This window comes from Phocoena phocoena, chromosome 4 (assembly GCF_963924675.1).
Source record: "Phocoena phocoena chromosome 4, mPhoPho1.1, whole genome shotgun sequence".
In the NCBI taxonomy this organism is placed as follows: domain Eukaryota; kingdom Metazoa; phylum Chordata; class Mammalia; order Artiodactyla; family Phocoenidae; genus Phocoena; species Phocoena phocoena.
This window is the reverse complement of record NC_089222.1, coordinates 24,278,898-24,298,301: the sequence shown is the minus strand read 5'-3', so window position 1 is coordinate 24,298,301 and position 19,404 is coordinate 24,278,898. Positions and strand designations below refer to the sequence as shown.

General features: G+C 46.4%; 1 protein-coding gene across 1 annotated transcript in view; it reads right to left on the bottom strand.

Annotated features, from left to right (window-relative positions):
- The window catches only part of GRK7 (G protein-coupled receptor kinase 7), a 35,679-nt gene that overhangs the window by 12,948 nt on the left and 3,327 nt on the right, over positions 1-19,404 (bottom strand). The gene's annotated exons all lie outside the window — the stretch shown is intronic.

Here is a 19,404-nt window from a genome sequence, read left to right as displayed (position 1 = left end):
AACTAGATGTTTTCCATCCACTATCCAACAAATATTTGTTAAGCCACACCCTGCAGTGATTTCTAGGGATACCAAGACATACTAGGCCTGGCCCCTGACCTTGAGGATTTATAGGCTGGTGGAGACAGGTCAAAAGGTTAATTCAGTAAAGGAGGGTAAATGCCTTAATGGGAGTGGAAAACAAACATAGGGAGGCCAGTGTGTGTGTGTGTGTGTGTGTGTGTGTGTGTGTGTGTGAATGTGTGTGTTGGGGATACGTTACTGAAAAGTGACAGCTGAGCAGAATTATGAGGGAAGAACCTTCTCACAAAGAGAAGGCTGTCCAGGTAATGGACATGTGCAAGAGATGGAGTCCGGAAAAATGTGGGGTGCTTGGGGAACTTTAATTAATTTGGCATTTCTGGAGTATAAGCTCTGTGGGATGCAATGGTAGGAGGGGAGACTGGAGGGGGAGATGTAGATGAAATTGAGAAACACTGTCTGCCAAGGTGGCGAAAGTCCATTCCCAGGCTCCCTTTTCCCTTTGTCCCTTTACTATAGAGCCAGAAGGCTAAGCACTCCATCTCCCAGCCTCACATGTTGCACCGAGGGTGGCCATGTGGTAATGTGATATGAGCTTCACTTGAGAGGTGTGCAAGGTGAAGGCACTGACGGTTGGGAAAAAGCTTAAAAAATGGGGGAAATATCCAGTGAGAACACGAGTAAAACTTCAAGCAAGTCCTTCATAATGTTTAGTTTTCATGTAAGAAATACACACTCATTTTTTAAATATCTCATTTTTAAAAGCTCATTCTCTAATTTTAAGTACTTCAGAAAGGAAAAAAGTAATATTTATCAGAGGAGAAAGAAAGTTAACTAGGCCAGAAAATAAGATATATACTTATAAATTTCTTAGGTCAGAGAGCATGGTATTAAAAATGTGAAGGTCAAAGCACATGTTTAACAAAAAACACTGCCAATTTTTCATCATTGCTCTTATTATCTTATGTAACCTCACCCTCAATGACTCAGAATTTTGTGTGCTCAACAACAAGAACAACAAAATGGGGGAAACACGTGAAAGATATAAGATGGATTAATGGATCAACAGAGGGATGGAGAGATGGATGGGCATGTGATAAAGCAAGTCTAATAAAATGTTAATAATGCACAATGGGATATTGTTCAGCTATAAAAAAGAATGAAGTATTGACACGTTATGACATGGATGAACCCTGAAAACATTATGCTATGAGTGAAAGAAGCCAGTCGCCAAAGACCACTTACTGTAGGATTCCACTGAAATGCAGTATCTAAAATTGCATGCAACCAATTTTAGTGGTTGTTTAGGGTTGGGAGAAGGGGAATGGGAGTGATTGCTAATGGGTAGGGGGTTTCTTTTGGGGGTGCAGAAAATATTCTAAAATTGCGATAATGTTTGTATATCTCTGTGAATATACTAGAAACCACTGAACTGTACACTTTAAATGGGTCAATTTTATGGTATTTAAATTATATCTCAATAAAGGTGTTTAAAATGTCAAAGGTAAACTCTAGGTCATGGGTGTACAGGTGCTCGCTGTGAATTCCCTCAACTTCCCTGTATGTCTGAAAGTTTTCATAATAGAATGCACAGGGGAAAAAGGAGTAAGGGGTGGGGGGATGTGACGCCAGACGTTACCACACTGGCTGCTAGTTCATCAGCACATGAAACTCTTCTGCAAGAGTCACAAGGAAGAACCACAGGGGAGAGCAGAGGAGGGGCATCTATCGGCCCAGCTCCCTCCCATCTCCTACTTCCATTAGTCAATAGTTAACCCCATATGATATCACTTATACGTGGAATCTAAAAAATACAACAAACAAGTGAATATAACAAAAAAGAAGCAGACTCACAGATACAGAGAACAAAGTAGTGGTTACCAGTGGGGCAAGGGAAGTGGGGAGGGGCAATACAGGGGTAGGGCTTTAAGAGGTACAAACTAATAGGTATAAACTAAGCTACAAGGATATATTGTACAACATAGGGAATATAGCCAATATTTTATAATAGCTATAAATGGAGTATGACCTTTAAAAATTGTGACTCACTATACTGTACACCTATAACATATAATATTGTACCACAACTATATTTCAGTTAAAAAAAGAAATGTCATTTTGAATTCTCTGACATGTAAATGTTTAATTATATATTGAGATTATACATCACTAAAAATAATAAAAAATAGAATTGTTAAAGGATGAAATAAAAAAGAATTATCCCAAATCTAGTTTGTCTCTATTTCCAGATATGTCATCCAGACACTTAGCAGTTGCCTGGAAAACCAGGTCCCACATCATACTACAGTATAATATTTCACCCAGCTCTAAAAGTGGAGGAACAACTTGGCCTACAAGTGGTGCCAACAGGGTGTTGCCCAAGAGAGAGAGAAAAGGAGGCCGTAGAGAGAATGTAAGAGGGTGTGTGAGGTCTGTGGCCCAGTACACCAACTTCATGAAATTTCTCAGCGATAGGCTTTGCTGTGAGGTATTTTTCATCCCTGGTGCTGGCTACTGGCTGGCCTCTCAATCCAGAAACTAGTGGCTGTCAGTATTGGGAAATTTTCTGAAATTATTTCTTTGATCATTTTCTCCCTTTCATTTTCTTTCTTCTCTCTCCCCTCCCCCCCTTTTTTAAATCCTGAACTTACCCTTTGTGTTTCTTATTTTTGCTCCCACTTTCTGTCTCTTTGTCTTCTGTTTTCTTTCTTTTTTTTTTTTTTTTTCTGGGAGACTTCCTCAATTTTTCTTCTAACTCCTCTATTTTTTTAAAGTACTTTATTAATGGGAAATTTCACACATACACAAAAGAAAAGACACTAGAATAATAAACCCAGTGTACTCTATACCCAGCTTCAACAATTATCGACACATGACCAATCTTGTTTCCTGTGTCCCTACTCACGCCCAATGCCCCCCACCCCTGCCACTAACTTAGATATCATTTGTAAGTATTTCATTATGAATCTCTAAAAGATAAGGTCACTTAAAAAAACAAGCAAATAAACACAAAGCACTGCAAACACCATTATCTCACTTTAAACATAACAATAATTCTTGAATATTATCAAATATCTGGACATATTTATACTTTCCCAATTGTCCTACACACTTGCCCCCTAAATAGTTTGTTTAAATTTAGGTCCAAGTAAGGTTCACACAGTGTGATTGATTGATATGTCTCTTAAATCTTCGGGACTATATACGTTTTTCCTCTTTCTCTCCTCACTCCCTGCAAGATTTTGTTGGAAAAAAAAGCTGGTTAAACTGCAGTTTCCCACAGTCAGATTTTGCTGACTGCATTCCTGTGGTGTTATTTAACATGTTCCTCTATTCTTTGTATTTCCTGTAAGTTGAGAGCTAGATCAACTTACAGGAAATAGCTAGAGCTAGAAACTTCTACTGAACTTTTCATTTCTGCAAATATGTTTTTATTAACATATAATTTACACAGAATAATGTGTTTGGGTTCAGTACATCTTGATAATTGACTACACCCGTGTAAATACAACAAGATAAAGAACATTTCCATTCATTTCCTTTGTGCCCCTTCTGGTTCATTCTCCTCCCCTCTTCCCAGGCAACCACTTTCTGATCTCTGTCACCATATATTAGTTTTGTTTGCTCTTGGATTTCATGTAGATGGTATGGTAGAAACTCTTTTGTGTCTGACTTTTTTTTAACATAATGTTTTTTGAGATTTATCCACGTTGTTCTGAAAACATATTTATATATTTTTAATTTCCAAATGTCCTTGTTCTTCTCTGAATGTTCTTTGTTTTACAACATCTGTCCTTGTTTCATGGATGCAGTATCTTCCCTTAAATCTCAAAAGATATTAATTGTAGGTGTTAAAAAAATTGTTCTTTTCTACTCCCCGCATTGTTCCTGTTTCCTACAATTTCTTTCTTCTGTTTGTTTTGGCATTGTCTTTCATTTTGGAGGGTTTTTTCAAATGACAAGTGATCTTTGACTCTCTGTTTGTATTTAAGAGTGCGACACCAAAAAGCTGACAAGAAGCTGGTCGACTGATGGGCTTCACTGTAGGGTGATTATGCCAGGCCATGTCACTGGGGACCCTGCCTGTATCTGTAGACCTTCTGGGTTAGGCTGCTCAGTTTCCCCAGAAGGGAGATCCTCCAATATCCCACCTGAGAGGAGTCAGCCTGTTTGCCCTCACTGTGGGAGCTGAGATGGGAAAGGGGCTGAGGGTCTCCCTGTATGTAGTATTGCATTCTCTACAGCTCTGAGTTGGGCTATATGTTCCTGGGTCAGGCTTCTCCCTGGCTCAGTCTCTTGAGCTGGGGTGGGAGAGGCATGAAGAAAGACTATACACAACATCCCACTGCATTTCAGACGGGTGTGATTGGTAAGTTCTACTCGGCCACATTTACTGTGAGCTTGCTCCGTGTGTGGCAAGTTTCCAGCAAGCAGATTTCAGAGGCGAGTGACTTCAAGGATTAAAATCGCTAATCGGGACACTGGATAAACATCAGTCGCTCAGTAGAAGGTGTAGGGTAAAGAGTGGGCAGCATATGCCAGTCGTGAACAAAGGATTGTGAGACACACACCGGGAGAAAAATTGGAAATAATAATGGGCAATATTTATTGAGTGTTTATGACATGCTAAACATTTTGTCAAGCGCTTCACGTGAACTTCTTGTTTAATCGTCATGATAAACCTATGAGATAGAGCCTATTTTATCCTCCATTTTGCAGATTAGAAAACTAAACCACAGAGAGGTCATATCTTGCCTAAGGTCACCCACCCAAGATTCACGCACAGGCTTGCACTGTGAACCACTACATAACACTGCCTCTGTGGAAACAGGCGAGGGAGCCTTTTCTTATCCTTCCAAGTTCCCTTCAGGATTTCTTTTCTCCCTCTAGAGTATCCCCCTTCCCTCTCCCCATCTGCCAGGTACTAAGTCCTCATCTTGGTCCGTTCTTGCTTAAGCTGCTTCTCTTCTTTTCCCAACAAGTTCTCTGTTCTTTGCCGGCATCACTGCTCAGGCAAGCTGGCTGGCCTGCTCCACACCACAGAGGTTGCCGGTCGCTTGGCACCAGACCCTGAGCCATGCAGGGACCAACTTGGTCCCACCCCCAGGAAACGAGTGAAGAATCGCCGGCCGTCTTTATGGCACTATAGCCCCTTGGAATCTTGGAAAGAGCGCTCATGGCATGCAGGGTAACCTCAGATTCGTTCCAAATAATTATCAGGACTCTACCTCTTGGCCCTAAAGACAGAAAATGTCAGTGATGGAATTCTGAAGGGCACCACCTCCTTGAAGAGTGGAGGTATTTCACAGAGGAGAAGAATGGAATTAGCAGCGTGCGCCAGAGTCTAAGCACCCAAATTCCATCGCAGCCTCCAGCTGAAAAAATTAATTGCCTGCCCTTTATGCCATTTGTCTTCGGCCTGTGAACTGCCTCCTCAGAGTGGGGTGGGAGGAGAGGACGGGCCAAGCAGCATGGGGCAAGGTCTAACCACGCTGACCTCTCGTGGCTCGGTTTAACTCCTGCCGTTACAAAGGGCCCCGCACGTCAGTCTCTGTGGCATCAAAACAATCTCCTTCGGATCGTGAGACGGAGAACTGCCGTTGCCAGGGCTGTAGGGATCACTCGAGCGTCAGCAGCAACGGAACTCCGTGGTGGGTTCTGTGTAGAGTTTAACTTTTTTTTTTTTTTTTTTTTGCTTCATTTTGTTTTGCTTTGGTTCTAGAGTGCCCTTTGGTGGGTCCACTCCGTCAGCACCTGGTCAGGCAAAACGAAGTATGCCCAGCATTCAGGGCATCAAGCATCAGGAAGCCAGATGGGGTCCAAATCCCTCCCCCCGGTGGGCAGCAAGAAGTCCATCTGCCACTGTCACCACATGTGGGTTGCTTAGTCCCATCAGGGCCACCTGTCACCTACAGGTGTCCAGACTTTGAGGAAGGTGGATCAGAGCCAGCTTGTGGGGACCTGTGCGGACACCCCCTTCCTTGCTCTTGCTGTTGGATGCTGGCTTCCACTGACCCTGCAGTTGTTGTCACTCTCACCCCCGGGGCCCATGGGAGCTAAGTGGCAGGGCCCAGGCGGGGCGGGGTCTGCACACTGAGTAGCCCAGTGTGGCTCTGGGCAGGAGCGAACTGTGACCTCATCCGCAGTGATGAGAACAGGGTGTGGCCTTTCAGTGGGGGGCTTAGAGGGCATAGTTCTCATCCGACTAGTTTTAAACGTCCATTAAGGAGTGTGCGTGTCCCCGCGCATGCTTGCGTGTGTATGGGCAGGTCCTTCAAGGTCAAGGTCACTTCCAGGTCCCAGTGAACCTGAAAAGTTGGCAACCTTAAATTCCATCATTAAAGGAAATGCCTGTATCCCGGTGCCCTTGGTGTGGCCAGGCCAGGCTGGATTTACTGAGCCGCGCGGGGAGAAAGACGCCGTCAAGGAAGCTGTTTCTGCGTTTCCCGATGGCCCAGCAAACTGGCCGGCGGAGCGAGAAACCGCCCGCGGATGCCTCTTCCCCCCAGTTCATCACACACCAGATCCACTCGACAGCACAATCCAAACAGAAGAGGGAATCAGAATGTACATCTTTTGTTTGCCGTGGCAGGAGAACTGTCGAGCAGAGGAAAAAAACAAGCTGAGCTTAGCGCTATCGGCTGCTTCCTGGGGCTCGCTCCTTCCTTCCTCCGAGGGGGGCCCGGCCGCTTTGTTCTCGTTCCCAGCTGCTCCTCTGCGCCTTTAAGCGGTGGCCTTTGCAGACCTCAGAGGAATGCGGCCCGGGACCCCAGGGGACTTTGCTCCAAGGCTCCGCCCCGTGTGCTCAGCCCCGGGCTGCAGCCTCCAGAGCGCGGACCTAACTTTTGCTCCTTGCCCTCCCGCCCCCGTCGCTTTCTGCCAGCCGCTTCCGGCTTTCCTGCTCTCCCTGACACCCCTGGGAAGAGGGGATCCGAAAGAGGGATCCCTGCAAGAACGAATTCTGCAGCTATACAGTCTGGCATCAGTCTGCTCTGGTGCAGATCTCAGCTCTACCAATTACCAGCTGGTCACCCCCAGGCCAGTTACTCAACCTCTCTGAGCTTCACAGCTCTTACCTCATAGGACTGTGATGAAGATTAAAGCCATAAGACACACGGCTTGCCTTTCCAAAGCCTGGCACATAGCAGGCCCTCACTAGGTGTTAGCCACGATGGTCACCAAGCCAGGCTCTGGTTGTCTCAGGCAGGGCAGCTACGCGAAAAGAAAAACCCAGAAGCCTCTAAGACTCCATCAGATTGAAAGACGGGCCTGGTACATCATCAGAGATCAATAGCTGTGATTCTTCCACTGGAGTGTGTTCTTTGGTGGTTTCACATTCTGCGAATCTGTCCAGCAGCAGGCTGATGCCTATTTTCCATGGTGACTCTAAGACACTCAGAATAAAATCACAGACGAAGCTCCACGTGGCTGTGAGGAAGTGAGACAATGGCGTGTGGCTGCTCGGCTCAGCTTCCAGGCGAGCTGCGCCTTCATCCACTGCCCACCCGGCTGCAGCCTTGGGGTCCTGCTGGCTCCTAGTGTCCCTCAGAGAACAGAGCATGGCAGCAAAGGTCCTCTGAGCAGCTACAGTGCCTTTCAGGTGAGGCAGAAACAATGCAACAGTGGGGATCGTGGCAGAGGGTCTAGCGCTGGGCTTCTTGTAAAATAATCATAGCAATCATTTTGTGAGTGCCTACCAAGTGGCTGACCTCTGCTAGGCATTCATCTACTTTAATCTTCTCATCAAGCCTAAGAGGGGAGCAGTATTAATCAGGCTCAGAGAAGAGGCATGACTTGTCTGGGGTCACATGCAGGGCTATGGCAAGCCTAAGTGGCACGTCTGGGCCCGTCAGAAGGAGGTTCTCCACCTGGGTTTGTGGTCAGCCTGTGCATCTGTACACAGCAGCCATAGTAAGTGGCAGAACCAGATTGGCAGACTCACCCTCCTTCCATCTTTTTGATCCCGTGGACCGTATTTCATCAGCTGCACTTGATCTGAAAGGATGCTCTGAGCTTCCAACGTGTTTACCTCAAATTAGGTGATGCGGCAACGGTTTGTTCCCTGGATCGCATCATCGTGCGTGACAGCCCTCTCCTGCTGCACCCTGCAAGCCTCACGGCTCTCTTTCTCTCCTCACTGCCACAACTCAACAGACAACGTGCCAGCCTGGCACTTCCCACGGAAGACGGAGGGCCAACCCATGCTCCACGCACCAAGCCGTGCAGAGTGCCAGATTCTCTTCCCTCTCCCCTTTGTTTCCTGTATCTGTGAGTCTGTTTTGCATATACATTCGCTTGTACTATCTTTTACATTCTCGATATAAATGGTATTATACAGCCTTTGTCTTTGACTTATTTCACTAAGCATAATATTCTCGAGGCTCATCCATGCTGCTGCACGTGGCAGGATTCCATTCCTTTTTATGAAGGAGTAATATTCCATTTGACATATATATTATACCCCATCTTCTTAAGCCAACTGTCTGTTGATGGGTGTTTCCATGTCTTGGCTATTGTAAATACTGCTGCTGTGAACATTGCACTCCTCTCCTCCTTTCCCTCATCCCAACTCCCTCTTCCTGTTGGCCCTTCCAAGGCTGATTTTGTCACTTTCCTGCCTGGAAACTTTCAGTGGCTCCCCAGCACCCTTGGCACTGGGTTTGAATGCCCTTGTCTGACTCCTCCAGCCTCCTAGGGCCTGACACAGGCTCCGCTCTTGGTGGCACCTGTTGTCTCCCTCACAGCCTGTGACTCCACACTCTAGACAGCTGCAGAGTCACACTGTCCTTGGCTGAGCCCCAGGCCTCTGGCCAGGGTTTTCACTGCAGCACTATGGACATGGTGGATCATTATTTGTGGGGAGGGGCTGTGGTGTGCGTTGTAAGACGTTCGCAGCATCCCTGGCCTTTACCCAGTAGATGCCAGTAGCAACTCCCCAGTCATGACAACCAAAAAGGTCTCCAGACATTGTCCAAGTGCTCTAGGGGCCAAAATCGCCCTCAGTTGAGGACCACCCCCTATGCTGATCGCTGTGCCAAGCCCACTCTCCTTTCTCTTCACCTGCCTCACTTCTTTTGTTTTAACATCTTTATTGGAGTATAACTGCTTTACAGTGTTGTGCTAGTTTCTGCTTTATAACAAAGTGAATCAGTTATACATATACATATGCTCCCATATCTCTTCCCGCTTGCGTCTCCCTCTCTCCCACCCTCCCTATCCCACCCCTCCAGGTGGTCACAAAGCACCGAGCTGATCTCCCTGTGCTATGCGGCTGCTTCCCACTAGCTATCTATTTTACATTTCGTAGTGTATATATGTCCATGCCACTCTCTCACTTTGTCACAGCTTACCCTTCCCCCACCCCCAATCTTCAAGTCCATTCTCTAGTAGGTCTGTGTCTTTATTCCTGTCTTACCCCTAGGTTCTTCATGACATTTTTTTCCCCTTAAATTCCATATACATGTGTTAGCATACGGTATTTGTCTTTCTCTTTCTGACTTGCTTCACTCTATATGACAGACTCTAGGTCCATCTACCTCACTACAAATAACTCAGTTTCGTTTCTTTTTATGGCTGAGTAATATTCCACTGTATATATGTGCCACATCTTCTTTATCCATTCATCTGTCGATGGACACTTAGGTTGCTTCCATGTCCTGGCTCTTGTAAATAGAGCTGCAATGAACATTGTGGTACATGTCTCTTTCTGAATTATGGTTTTCTCAGGGTATATGACCAGTAGTGGGATTGCTGGGTCGTATGGTAGTTCTATTTTTAGTTTTTCAAGGAACCTCCATACTGTTCTCCATAGTGGCTGTATCAATTTACATTCCCACCAACAGTGCAAGAGGGTTCCCTTTTCTCCACACCCTCTCCAGCATTTATTGTTTCTAGATCTTTTAATGATGACCTGCCTCACTTCTGTTTGCCTTTTAAGTCTCGACTCAGTTGTCATTTCCTCCTGAAAGCCCTTCCTGAGCCCATGACCCAATGTCGGGCTGGTGCCCTTCCTATGCACTCAACTTGGACAGTCTGACTGCTGTATTGTCAGGGCCCTTTGACTTATCAGTGTCTTCCCTGTCCTCGGCTTCATGAAGGCAGACATTTGTTTGCCTGGTATCCTGTTGTACTCAGGGCCAAGTCTGTACCTGTGACATGACTTCACCTAGTAAATCACCCTTGACAGCCCTCTCTCCCTTAGCCCATGTCCAAACTATCACTGAGGCCCAGTCATTCTGGAATCTCTTCCCAGTTCAAACACTGTGCTCTGGCTCCACCACCCCTCCTGTTGGCTGAGCTGCTATCATCTCTCACCTGGATTACAAATGACCACAATCCACCCGAATCCCCTCTGATCTGCTCTCACTTCAGATGGAGTGATTCTTTTTTTTTTTTTTTTTTTTTTGCGGTATGCGGGCCTCTCACTATCGTGGCCTCTCCCGTTGCGGAGCACAGGCTCCGGACGCGCAGGCTCAGCGGCCATGGCTCACGGGCCCAGCCGCTCCGCGGCATGTGGGATCCTCCCGGACCAGGGCACGAACCCGTGTCCCCTGCATCAGCAGGCAGATTCTTAACCACTGCACCACCAGAGAAGCCCGGTGTTTAGGATTTTGGTAGAGACCGATATGTGACCATGAAGTAGCCAGAATGCCTGTCTTGTGTGGTTCTCAGAAGTAAATTCTCAAAGAGAAAATTTTTTGGAGCAGGGTCATAATGGTTGTGATGTATGTAGGTATTAACTTCTGATGAAACACACTCAGAGATCTTTTTAAAATCACTTATTCAGGGCTTCCCTGGTGGCACAGTGGTTAAGAATCCGCCTGCCAATGCAGGGGACACAGGTTTGAGCCCTGGCCCGGGAAGATCCCACATGCCGCAGAGCAACTAAGCCCATGCGCCACAACTACTGAGCCTGTGCTCTAGAGCCCGCGAGCCACAACTACTGAGCCCACGAGCCACAACTACTGAAGCCCGGGTGCCCTAGAGCCCGTGCTCTGCAACAAGAGAAGCCACTGCAATGAGAAGCCCGCACACTGCAACGAAGAGTGGCCCCCGCTCGCCGCAACTAGAGAAAGCCCGCGTGCAGCAATGAAGACCAAACACAGCCAAAAATAAATAAAAATAAAATAAATAAATTTTAAAAATAGACAAAATCACTTATTCAGTGTGTCACTAGCATTGTAGTCAGCACGACAGAAGCTTCAAAATAAATATTATGCCCAAACTCTATGACATTATCCCTCTGAATGTGAGGAGTTGGTTAGAGGCAGGACATGGTAACCAAACATATCACAAGCTTTTGGGTCACTGCACTAACTTCATTCCAATTCCTGACAATACAGCAAGTTTTAAGGACTCAGTCATGTTCCACAATATCTGAAGGTCACTGTTCTCCACATAGATGGTTGAATTTGAAAAGTCCCAGCACGAGTCCCATTGCCCGATTTTCCTGTTATATTTACCTGGCAGTTCTAAAAATGCTGAGTTAGTTTTATTGTGTGCACTTGGATGTCAGCTGAGAACAGGCAGGAGTGCTTATCACATTTATTAAAGGTGAATATCGACAGTGGCTGGGACCACGTTTAATGATATTGTGTCTGGGTGTGGGAAGGCTGACTGAGATATTAGTCACATCGTTCCCTGTAAAGGTTGGGCCAATCCTCTTCCAAAGTCTTAACTCCATTAGAGGTCCGACTAGGCTTGAGGTTGAGATCCATATCAGACCAGACTGAGGAAGATATGCTATGTCATCACATGCACTCATTCTGAGTTTTACTCAGTGGAGGGCCTTTTATAGCATTACAAACCAGAGGTCACATTCTGCTCCGTGTGAACTTGACAAGGTGGAGTCAAAACCGTAAGTGCTCTTGAATCTGGCACACCTGGGTTCATCTTACATATGAGAGATGTGACTTTGGGGGGGTAACTTAACCTCTCTGAGTCTCAATTTCTCCATCTCCATAATACTCCCTATCTTGTAAGTCTTTATAGAAAGGCTCTAGATCCCATCATCCCTTGATTAAGAGGTCAGGACTCTTCCAAACTTTTCAAACCATTGAGATAACAGCAGTTATTAGGGGTACCCACTGTTTTTGCTTATCTGAATTCCATTTCATCATTCTCTTCCACCCCTCTTTTCTTTCTTTCTCTTTTGGCCACGCCACGCAGCATGTGGGATCTTAGTTCCTCCACCAGGGATCGAACCCTCGCCCCCTGCACTGGAAGCGCGGAGCCTTAACCACTGGACCACCAGGGAAGTCCCTCCATCCCTACTTTCCATTGGAGAACACTTTCTTCTGCCCTCAGTTCCTGATATAGATATAGAACAGAACGTCTCCCTGGTTCCTGAGCACAGCAGAGATCTAGCCTGGCTAATGGACTTGGTTATGGTTGGGCATGTGACTTGAGCAGTCCATTGAGAGTCTTCCCTGGGAATTTGAAGGAACTGTTCGTAAAGAACTGTTCTCTTTCCACGGGATTGCTCGGTTGGTAGGATATGTGTGGAGCTGTCGGTGGCCCCCACTCAGGAGCCCCTGAGAGCAGGAGTGAGGCCAACGCCGAGGAGAGCAGAGCTGGGGCACGGAAGGAGAGTTTCCCGCTCATACTGCTCAGACCCTGGATCACTCTGGGCTTCTTAGTTATGTAAACCATTAATTTCATTTTCTTAAGTAACTTCCCTTTGTCCGGTAAGAACCCTTACAGATATCCCAGTAAATCATAGTAAAACGTATGCCATGTGTTTACCTTTGGCGTTTGCGAGTCTTTTCCTACAAATAATTCAAAGACTATCTCATAGACTCATGAAATCTTAGAGATTAAGGATGCTCTGGGGCCTGCCTGAGATGCCAGACACAGTGAGTCAGCCATAAGCCAGGGTTTCTGCCTCCCAGGTCAGTGCTCTTTTTTTGTGTGTGTGGTACGCGGGCCTCTTACTGTTGTGGTCTCTCCCGCTGTGGAGCACAGGCTCCGGACGCGTAGGCTCAGAGGCCATGGCTCACGGGCCCAGCCGCTCCGCGGCATGTGGGATCCTCCCGGACCGGGGCACGAACCCGTGTCCCCTGCCTCGGCAGGCGGACTCTCAACCACTGCGCCACCAGGGAAGCCCGTGGCCAGTGCTCTTAAGCCTTCCTGCCTCTTGTCGTGTGTCTGCCTCAGTCTTTCTCAGACTCGAGCAGAACTACCCTCGCCTTTCCTTCCTGAGTCACTGCCCAATTACCAGCAGCCAGGGGCTCCACGGGGCAAAAGGCACCACCTTCTAGAAGTGGCTCCATTCTCTCCACAACCCCGCCCCCTCCACTGGGGACAGCCGTGATTTAAGAGAAGTGAGTACAGACGTGGGTCTTGATGGAGGCTAGGTGAAGCCAGGCAGCTGAGCTCTGGATGTAAGACTGCTCAGAGCCCTGGGCCCTACTTCAACCCTCATTACCTCATGTGGGAGTTATTACAGTAGCTCCTTACCGGCCCCCCTTTCTCCTGAACCCCAGGCTCCCTCTACTTGAATTCATCATAGTTTCAGTCATCTCCTTAAAGAATCATTCTGTATACCCAGACAAAACTATAATTCAAAAAGATACATGCACCCCCATGTTCATAGCAGCACTATTTACAATAGCCAAGACATGGAAACAACCTAAATGTCCATTGACAGATGAATGGATAAAGAAGATGTGGTACATATATAAAATGGAATACTACTCAGCCATAAAAAAGAATGAAATAATGCCATTTGCAGCAATATGGATGGTCTTAGAGATTATCATATTAAGTGAAGTCAGAAAGATAAAGACAAATACCATATGATATCACTTATATGTGGAATCTAAAATACGACACAAATGAACTTATCTACGAAACAGAAACAGACTCACAGACATACAGAACAGACTTGTGGTTGCCAAGGGGAAAGGGGGTGGAAGGATTGGGAGTTTGGAATTACCAGAGGCAAACTATTATATATAGGATAGATAAACAACAAGGTCCTACTGTATAGCACAGGGACCTATACTCAGTATCCTGTGATAAACCATAATGGAAAAGAATATGAAAAAGAATATATATATATGTATAACTGAATCACTTTGCTACACAGAAGAAATTCACACAACGTTGTAAATCAAATATACTTCAATAAAATTAAAAAAAAATAAGAATCACTCTGGTCACGCCATTTCCTGTTGATAAACCTTCAATGGCTCCTTGCTGCCTATAAAGCAATGTCCAAAGTATTTCACCTGGTGTCCTGAAATAGCCTGACAGGGCCTGTGTCCCTCCAGGGAGGCTCAGCTCATACCTAGGGAAGGGTTACCCACTGGGAAGAATCACTTCCAGAGTTTCAAATTCAATTAAGAGTTTCAAGTTCTATTATACAAGCATACCTCGTTTTATTGTGCTTTGCTTTACTGCACTTCGCAGATACTGAATTTTTTACAAATTGAAGGTTTATGGCAACCCTGCAAGTCCTTTGTGCCATTTTGCCAATAGCATTATTTTAAAATTGAGGTATGTATAAAGTTTTTTAGACATAATTCTACTGCATACTTCGTAGACATAACTTTTATATACACTGGGAAACCAAAAAATGTCTGGAATCAAACCCACAATATCTCTGTGGTATGTCTGCAGTAGACGGTAGGTGTACTGATCCCTGCTGGAAAAGAAAACGTCCCTCTAACAGTGTCCAGTACCTTGCTCTCGTCACCATTAACGTTGATGCCATTTTTCATCTTTCCATTGGCTATCTTCCTTTATTAATGAGTTTTCTATTGGTGTGTAACAAATTACCACAAACTTAGTAGCTTAAAACAACACCCATTTATTACCTCACAGTTCTGTAGGTTGGAGCACAGCGTCGGAGGGGTTCTCCGGTCAGGATCTCACAAAGCCAAAGTCAGGATTCTGCTGGGCTGCATTGCCATCTGGAGCTCAGGACGCTCTTCCAAGTCCATGTGGTTGTGGCCGAATTCAGTTCACTGTGGTTGTAAGACTGAGGTCCCTGCTATGTTTCTGGCTGTCATTCAGAGGCAGCCCTCGGCTCTGGAGACCACCTACATTCCTTGCCATGTGGTTCACTCCATCTTCAAAGCCAGCAATGGTGTGTTGAAGCCCTCTCATGCTTTCAGTTTCTGAGTTCTGCTGTCTCTGGCCTCTATACCCATATTTAAAGGACTCACGTGATTAGGTCAGCCCCACTTGGTTAATTTCTCTTTTGAGTAACTCAGAATCAACTGATTAGTAACCATAAATGCATCTTCAGAATCCATTTTGCCTTATAATGTAATACAATCACGGGAGTGATAGCTCACAGGTCTTGCCCACAAGTCAATGGGAAAAAAATTATACAGGGGCAAGGGTCATTGGAGGTCATCTTAGAATTCTACCTACCACACCATTGTAACAATGATTTGCGAATTTTAATGCCTGTGTGAGTTAAAAACTGAACAAGATTTCCTCATCTTTTTCAATACTTTTTTCCTGGGGGCTGGTGACAGATGCTGTCAGCTCATCCAACACTTGATCTCACTCCCCATCTCCTTTATCATCCCCTGCAATAGAGGCTGGACAATGAAAAACTATTTTTCAGGCTCCCTTACAGCTAGAGGTGAACACGTGGCATGGTCCTGGCCAACGCGGTGTAAGCAGGGTCTGTTAACATTCTCCCTTCTCTTCCTTTCTTCCATCCTGGAATGTGGACTTGATGTTTGGAGCTGCAAAAGCCATCTTGTGACAGGAGGAAAAGGCCAGGAGATTTACACAGAGACCTTGGCACTGAAATTGTTGAGAATCTGGCATTCTTTCATATGTAGCAGAAAGCAATGCTGGCTTACAAAAGACTGAATGAGTAGCTGAATGAGAAGCAGCTAGCCATGTCTCCAAAGCCACGATGCCTTAACTTTTCTGGAAGGATTGCAGAGTTCAGGCAGGTATCAACCTTCATAATCAGGGTGATTTTTCCTTCACACCTTCTTCATAATGTTCACAGTACTTCTTTATACAGTATCTTGACATCAAAACAATGTTAGTGGTTACAGAAGCCCTGTAAATATGTTCCTTTTCATTTCTTCTGTGAAATGTTGTGAGTATAATGACCTTAAAGTCCACTTGGGGGCCCAGTTACATGTGTGGGACCTACAGTAAATAGGAAACCGAGGGGCTCTACTTAGCTATGTGGAGGGGTAAACAGTGAAAGAGGGATGCTTTCCATTTTCTGTCTTTTTTTTTTTTTTTGCGGTACACAGGCCTCTCACTGCCGTGGCCTCTCCCGTTGCGGAGCACAGGCTCCGGACGCGCAGGCTCAGCGGCCATGGCTCACGGGCCCAGCCGCTCCGCGGCATGTGGGATCTTCCCATACCGGGGCACGAACCCGTGTCCCCTGCACCGGCAGGCGGACTCTCAACCACTGCGCCACCTGGGAAACCCTGTCTTTCTTTTTATGGCTTCTAAACTTTCTCTCTGACTCTTCCCCTCCCCATCCTGCACCCTTCCTGAGGGTCCCGTGGGATTTGGAGGCAGGTCTGAGGACTGGGGCAAGTGGTCTAAACCCAGAAATTTGGTCTCATGGGACAAAGAGGGACTCAGGAAAGGCAAAAGGGTAGAGGTCTCCAGTGAGTAAACTTCTCCACCAACTGCATTCATTATAGTGGACAATACTGAGGAGGCACGGAAAGCTTCCTCCAGTTTCCAAAAGAGTCAGACAGCTGGACACAGGAGCCACTGAAGGAACTGTCCCTAAATATTCTCTTGGCCCATGAATAGAGCTGGAGGAAGACTGAGAAAGGATTTACAAGAGACAGAGCTACGTGTCTCCTCAACCTTCAGCAAGGTGGAGATGTACCACCGATTAGCATGATACATGCCTATGAGACACTCAGAAGGAACACCTCTCCTCTGCATAAGTGACAATGCGAATTCAAAATCCTGAAGAAATACACTTTGGTTTTTCCATGCATAGACAGACATGGATTCATGACGTTTCCGTTTTTTTTTTTTTAATTTTATTTGTTTATTTTTGGTTGCGTTGGGTCTTCATTGCTGCGTGCGGCTTTCTCTAGTTGCAGCGAGCGGGGGCTACTCTTTGTTGTGGTGCGCGGGCTTCTCATTGCGGTGGCTTCTCTTGTTGCGGAGCACAGGCTCTAGGCGTGTGGGCTTCAGTAGTTGTGGCTCGCGGGCTCAGTAGTTGTGGCTCGCGGGTTCTAGAGCTCAGGCTCAGTAGTTGTGGCACACGGGTTTAGTTGCTCCGCAGCGTGTGGGATCTTCCCGGACCAAGGCTCAAACCCATGTCCCCTGCACTGGCAGGCGGATTCTCTTAACCACTGCGCCACCAGGGAAGTCCCACGATGTTTCTGTTTTCATAGTGAAGTCCCACGGAGGCGAACACTCTGCTTCCCCGCCATCTTCCCGCTTCTTCCACCCCAACTTAGAAGACAGTGATATGGAAGTCCTCCATCCCATCCCCACCTCTTCCTCGGTTTCTCCACCTTCATTCAGCCTCTCCTTCCTACAGAACCAGTACTTTCTCTCCTGATTCTTGTCTCAGCATCTAAATCTCCCCTCCTTAAAACTCCATCCTCCTCCCTGTGTCCTCCTGTAGTGACCAGTCTCCCTCCTTCCTTTGTCTCACTTTCTACTCCCAGGTCAATCCAACCTCCACAGTCTGAGTTCTGACCTTGAACATCACTCTTCCTGAGGACACTGCGGTTTCCTGACTGTCAAATCCCCTGCTGACCTGTTGGCAGCACTCGACAGTGCTGACCACTCTCCTCCCTTAAATCCTCTTCTCCTTTGGCTCCTGTGGAGAAGGCTGCCAGTTACCTGCTCCATATCCTGTGTTTCTCATTCCAAAAAAAAAAAAAGTCATTTATCAGCTTCCCCTACAGGCAGGGTAGCCAGATAATAGTTCTAGCCAATGATATTTAAATGGAAGCTGTCAGATGGGCCTTCCAAGGAAGTTCATATTCGGAGACATATTCGGTTGGTGCATGCATGCCTATTTACTCCTGACCTTTCCTCCTTTCTCCTGCCTGGAACGTGGACCTGATGTCTGGGGCTAGGGCAGCCATCTTGCAGACGTCAAAAAGGCCAAAATGACAGAGATGTTGACCCCATTATCCTGGAGCTGCGGAACTAATACCAACCATGCTTATTGCCACACTACTTGTTACATAAGAAAAATAACCCCCTCTTTTGTTTAATCCACTATTATTTGGGTTTTCTATGATATGCTGCTGAAATCAACCCTTAACTGATACAGCTCCCATGACTCTGTCACTCTCGTCCTACTTCTTTAACCTCTTCAAGGCCCCTTTGCTTCAACACCCCCTACATGTTGATGTTCCTTAGCTACCATCCCTGGTCCTCTTCCTCCACTGTTTCCCAAACAACCCAGTGGTGTCTGCTGCTTCCCAGGTCATGATGACTCCAAATCCTAATGTCTAGCTCCGACCTTTCATCAGAGCACCAGATCTTTATCTAAATGTCTACCTGCCTGTCACATAGGAGCCTCATATACACTACACTCACAATTAAACTTACCAGCTTTCCCATAACTCTGTTCCTCCTTCTAGTCACTGGAGCTAGAGACCTTCCGCATCACTTACCCTCATACCCAGCTGGTCCTGAAGTCCCATCAGGTCTCTTTCCAACAGCTCTGCTTTATTCCCACTTCTTCAGTCCTACTGTTTTATACAGGCCTCATCATCTCTTCCTGAGCCACCGCATACGCCTCCTAACTAGCTCCTCTGCCTCTCATCTACAATCCAAACTGGTGTTTAAAAACATGCAAATCTAGGGCTTCCCTGGTGGCGCAGTGGTTGAGAGTCCGCCCGCCGATGCAGAGGACACGGGTTCGTGCCCCGGTCCGGGAAGATCCCACGTGCCACGGAGCGGCTGGGCCCGTGAGCCATGGCCGCTGAGCCTGCACGTCCGGAGCCTGTGCTCTGCAACGGGAGAGGCCACAACAGTGAGAGGCCCGCGTACCGCTAAAAAAAAAAAAATAAAAAATAAATGCAAATCTAATCACACCATTCCCTTTCTTAAAACCCTTCAATGGCTTCTGGTCCCTCACAAGAAAGAATTCCAATGCCTTTGCATGATCTGAGCCCTACACATCTTGTCAACATTCCTTACATTATAGCCACATAAATTCACCTGTGGTTTCCCAAACTTGCCATGATTTTTCTCACTTCCTTGCCTGACTGTCCTCTCTGACTTGTAAGCTGGGAACTGTGCAAAAACAAAGTTTTAAGTGGATGTTTAGGAACCTGACTTGGGCCCTTATCTTCCTGGGAATTCTCCCACCTTTGTGCACAGAAACTCAGTGGTAAAGAACGGTCAGAATCGGAGAGATTTTTGTATTGTTCACTTAACATAATTGCTTAATTATAATTC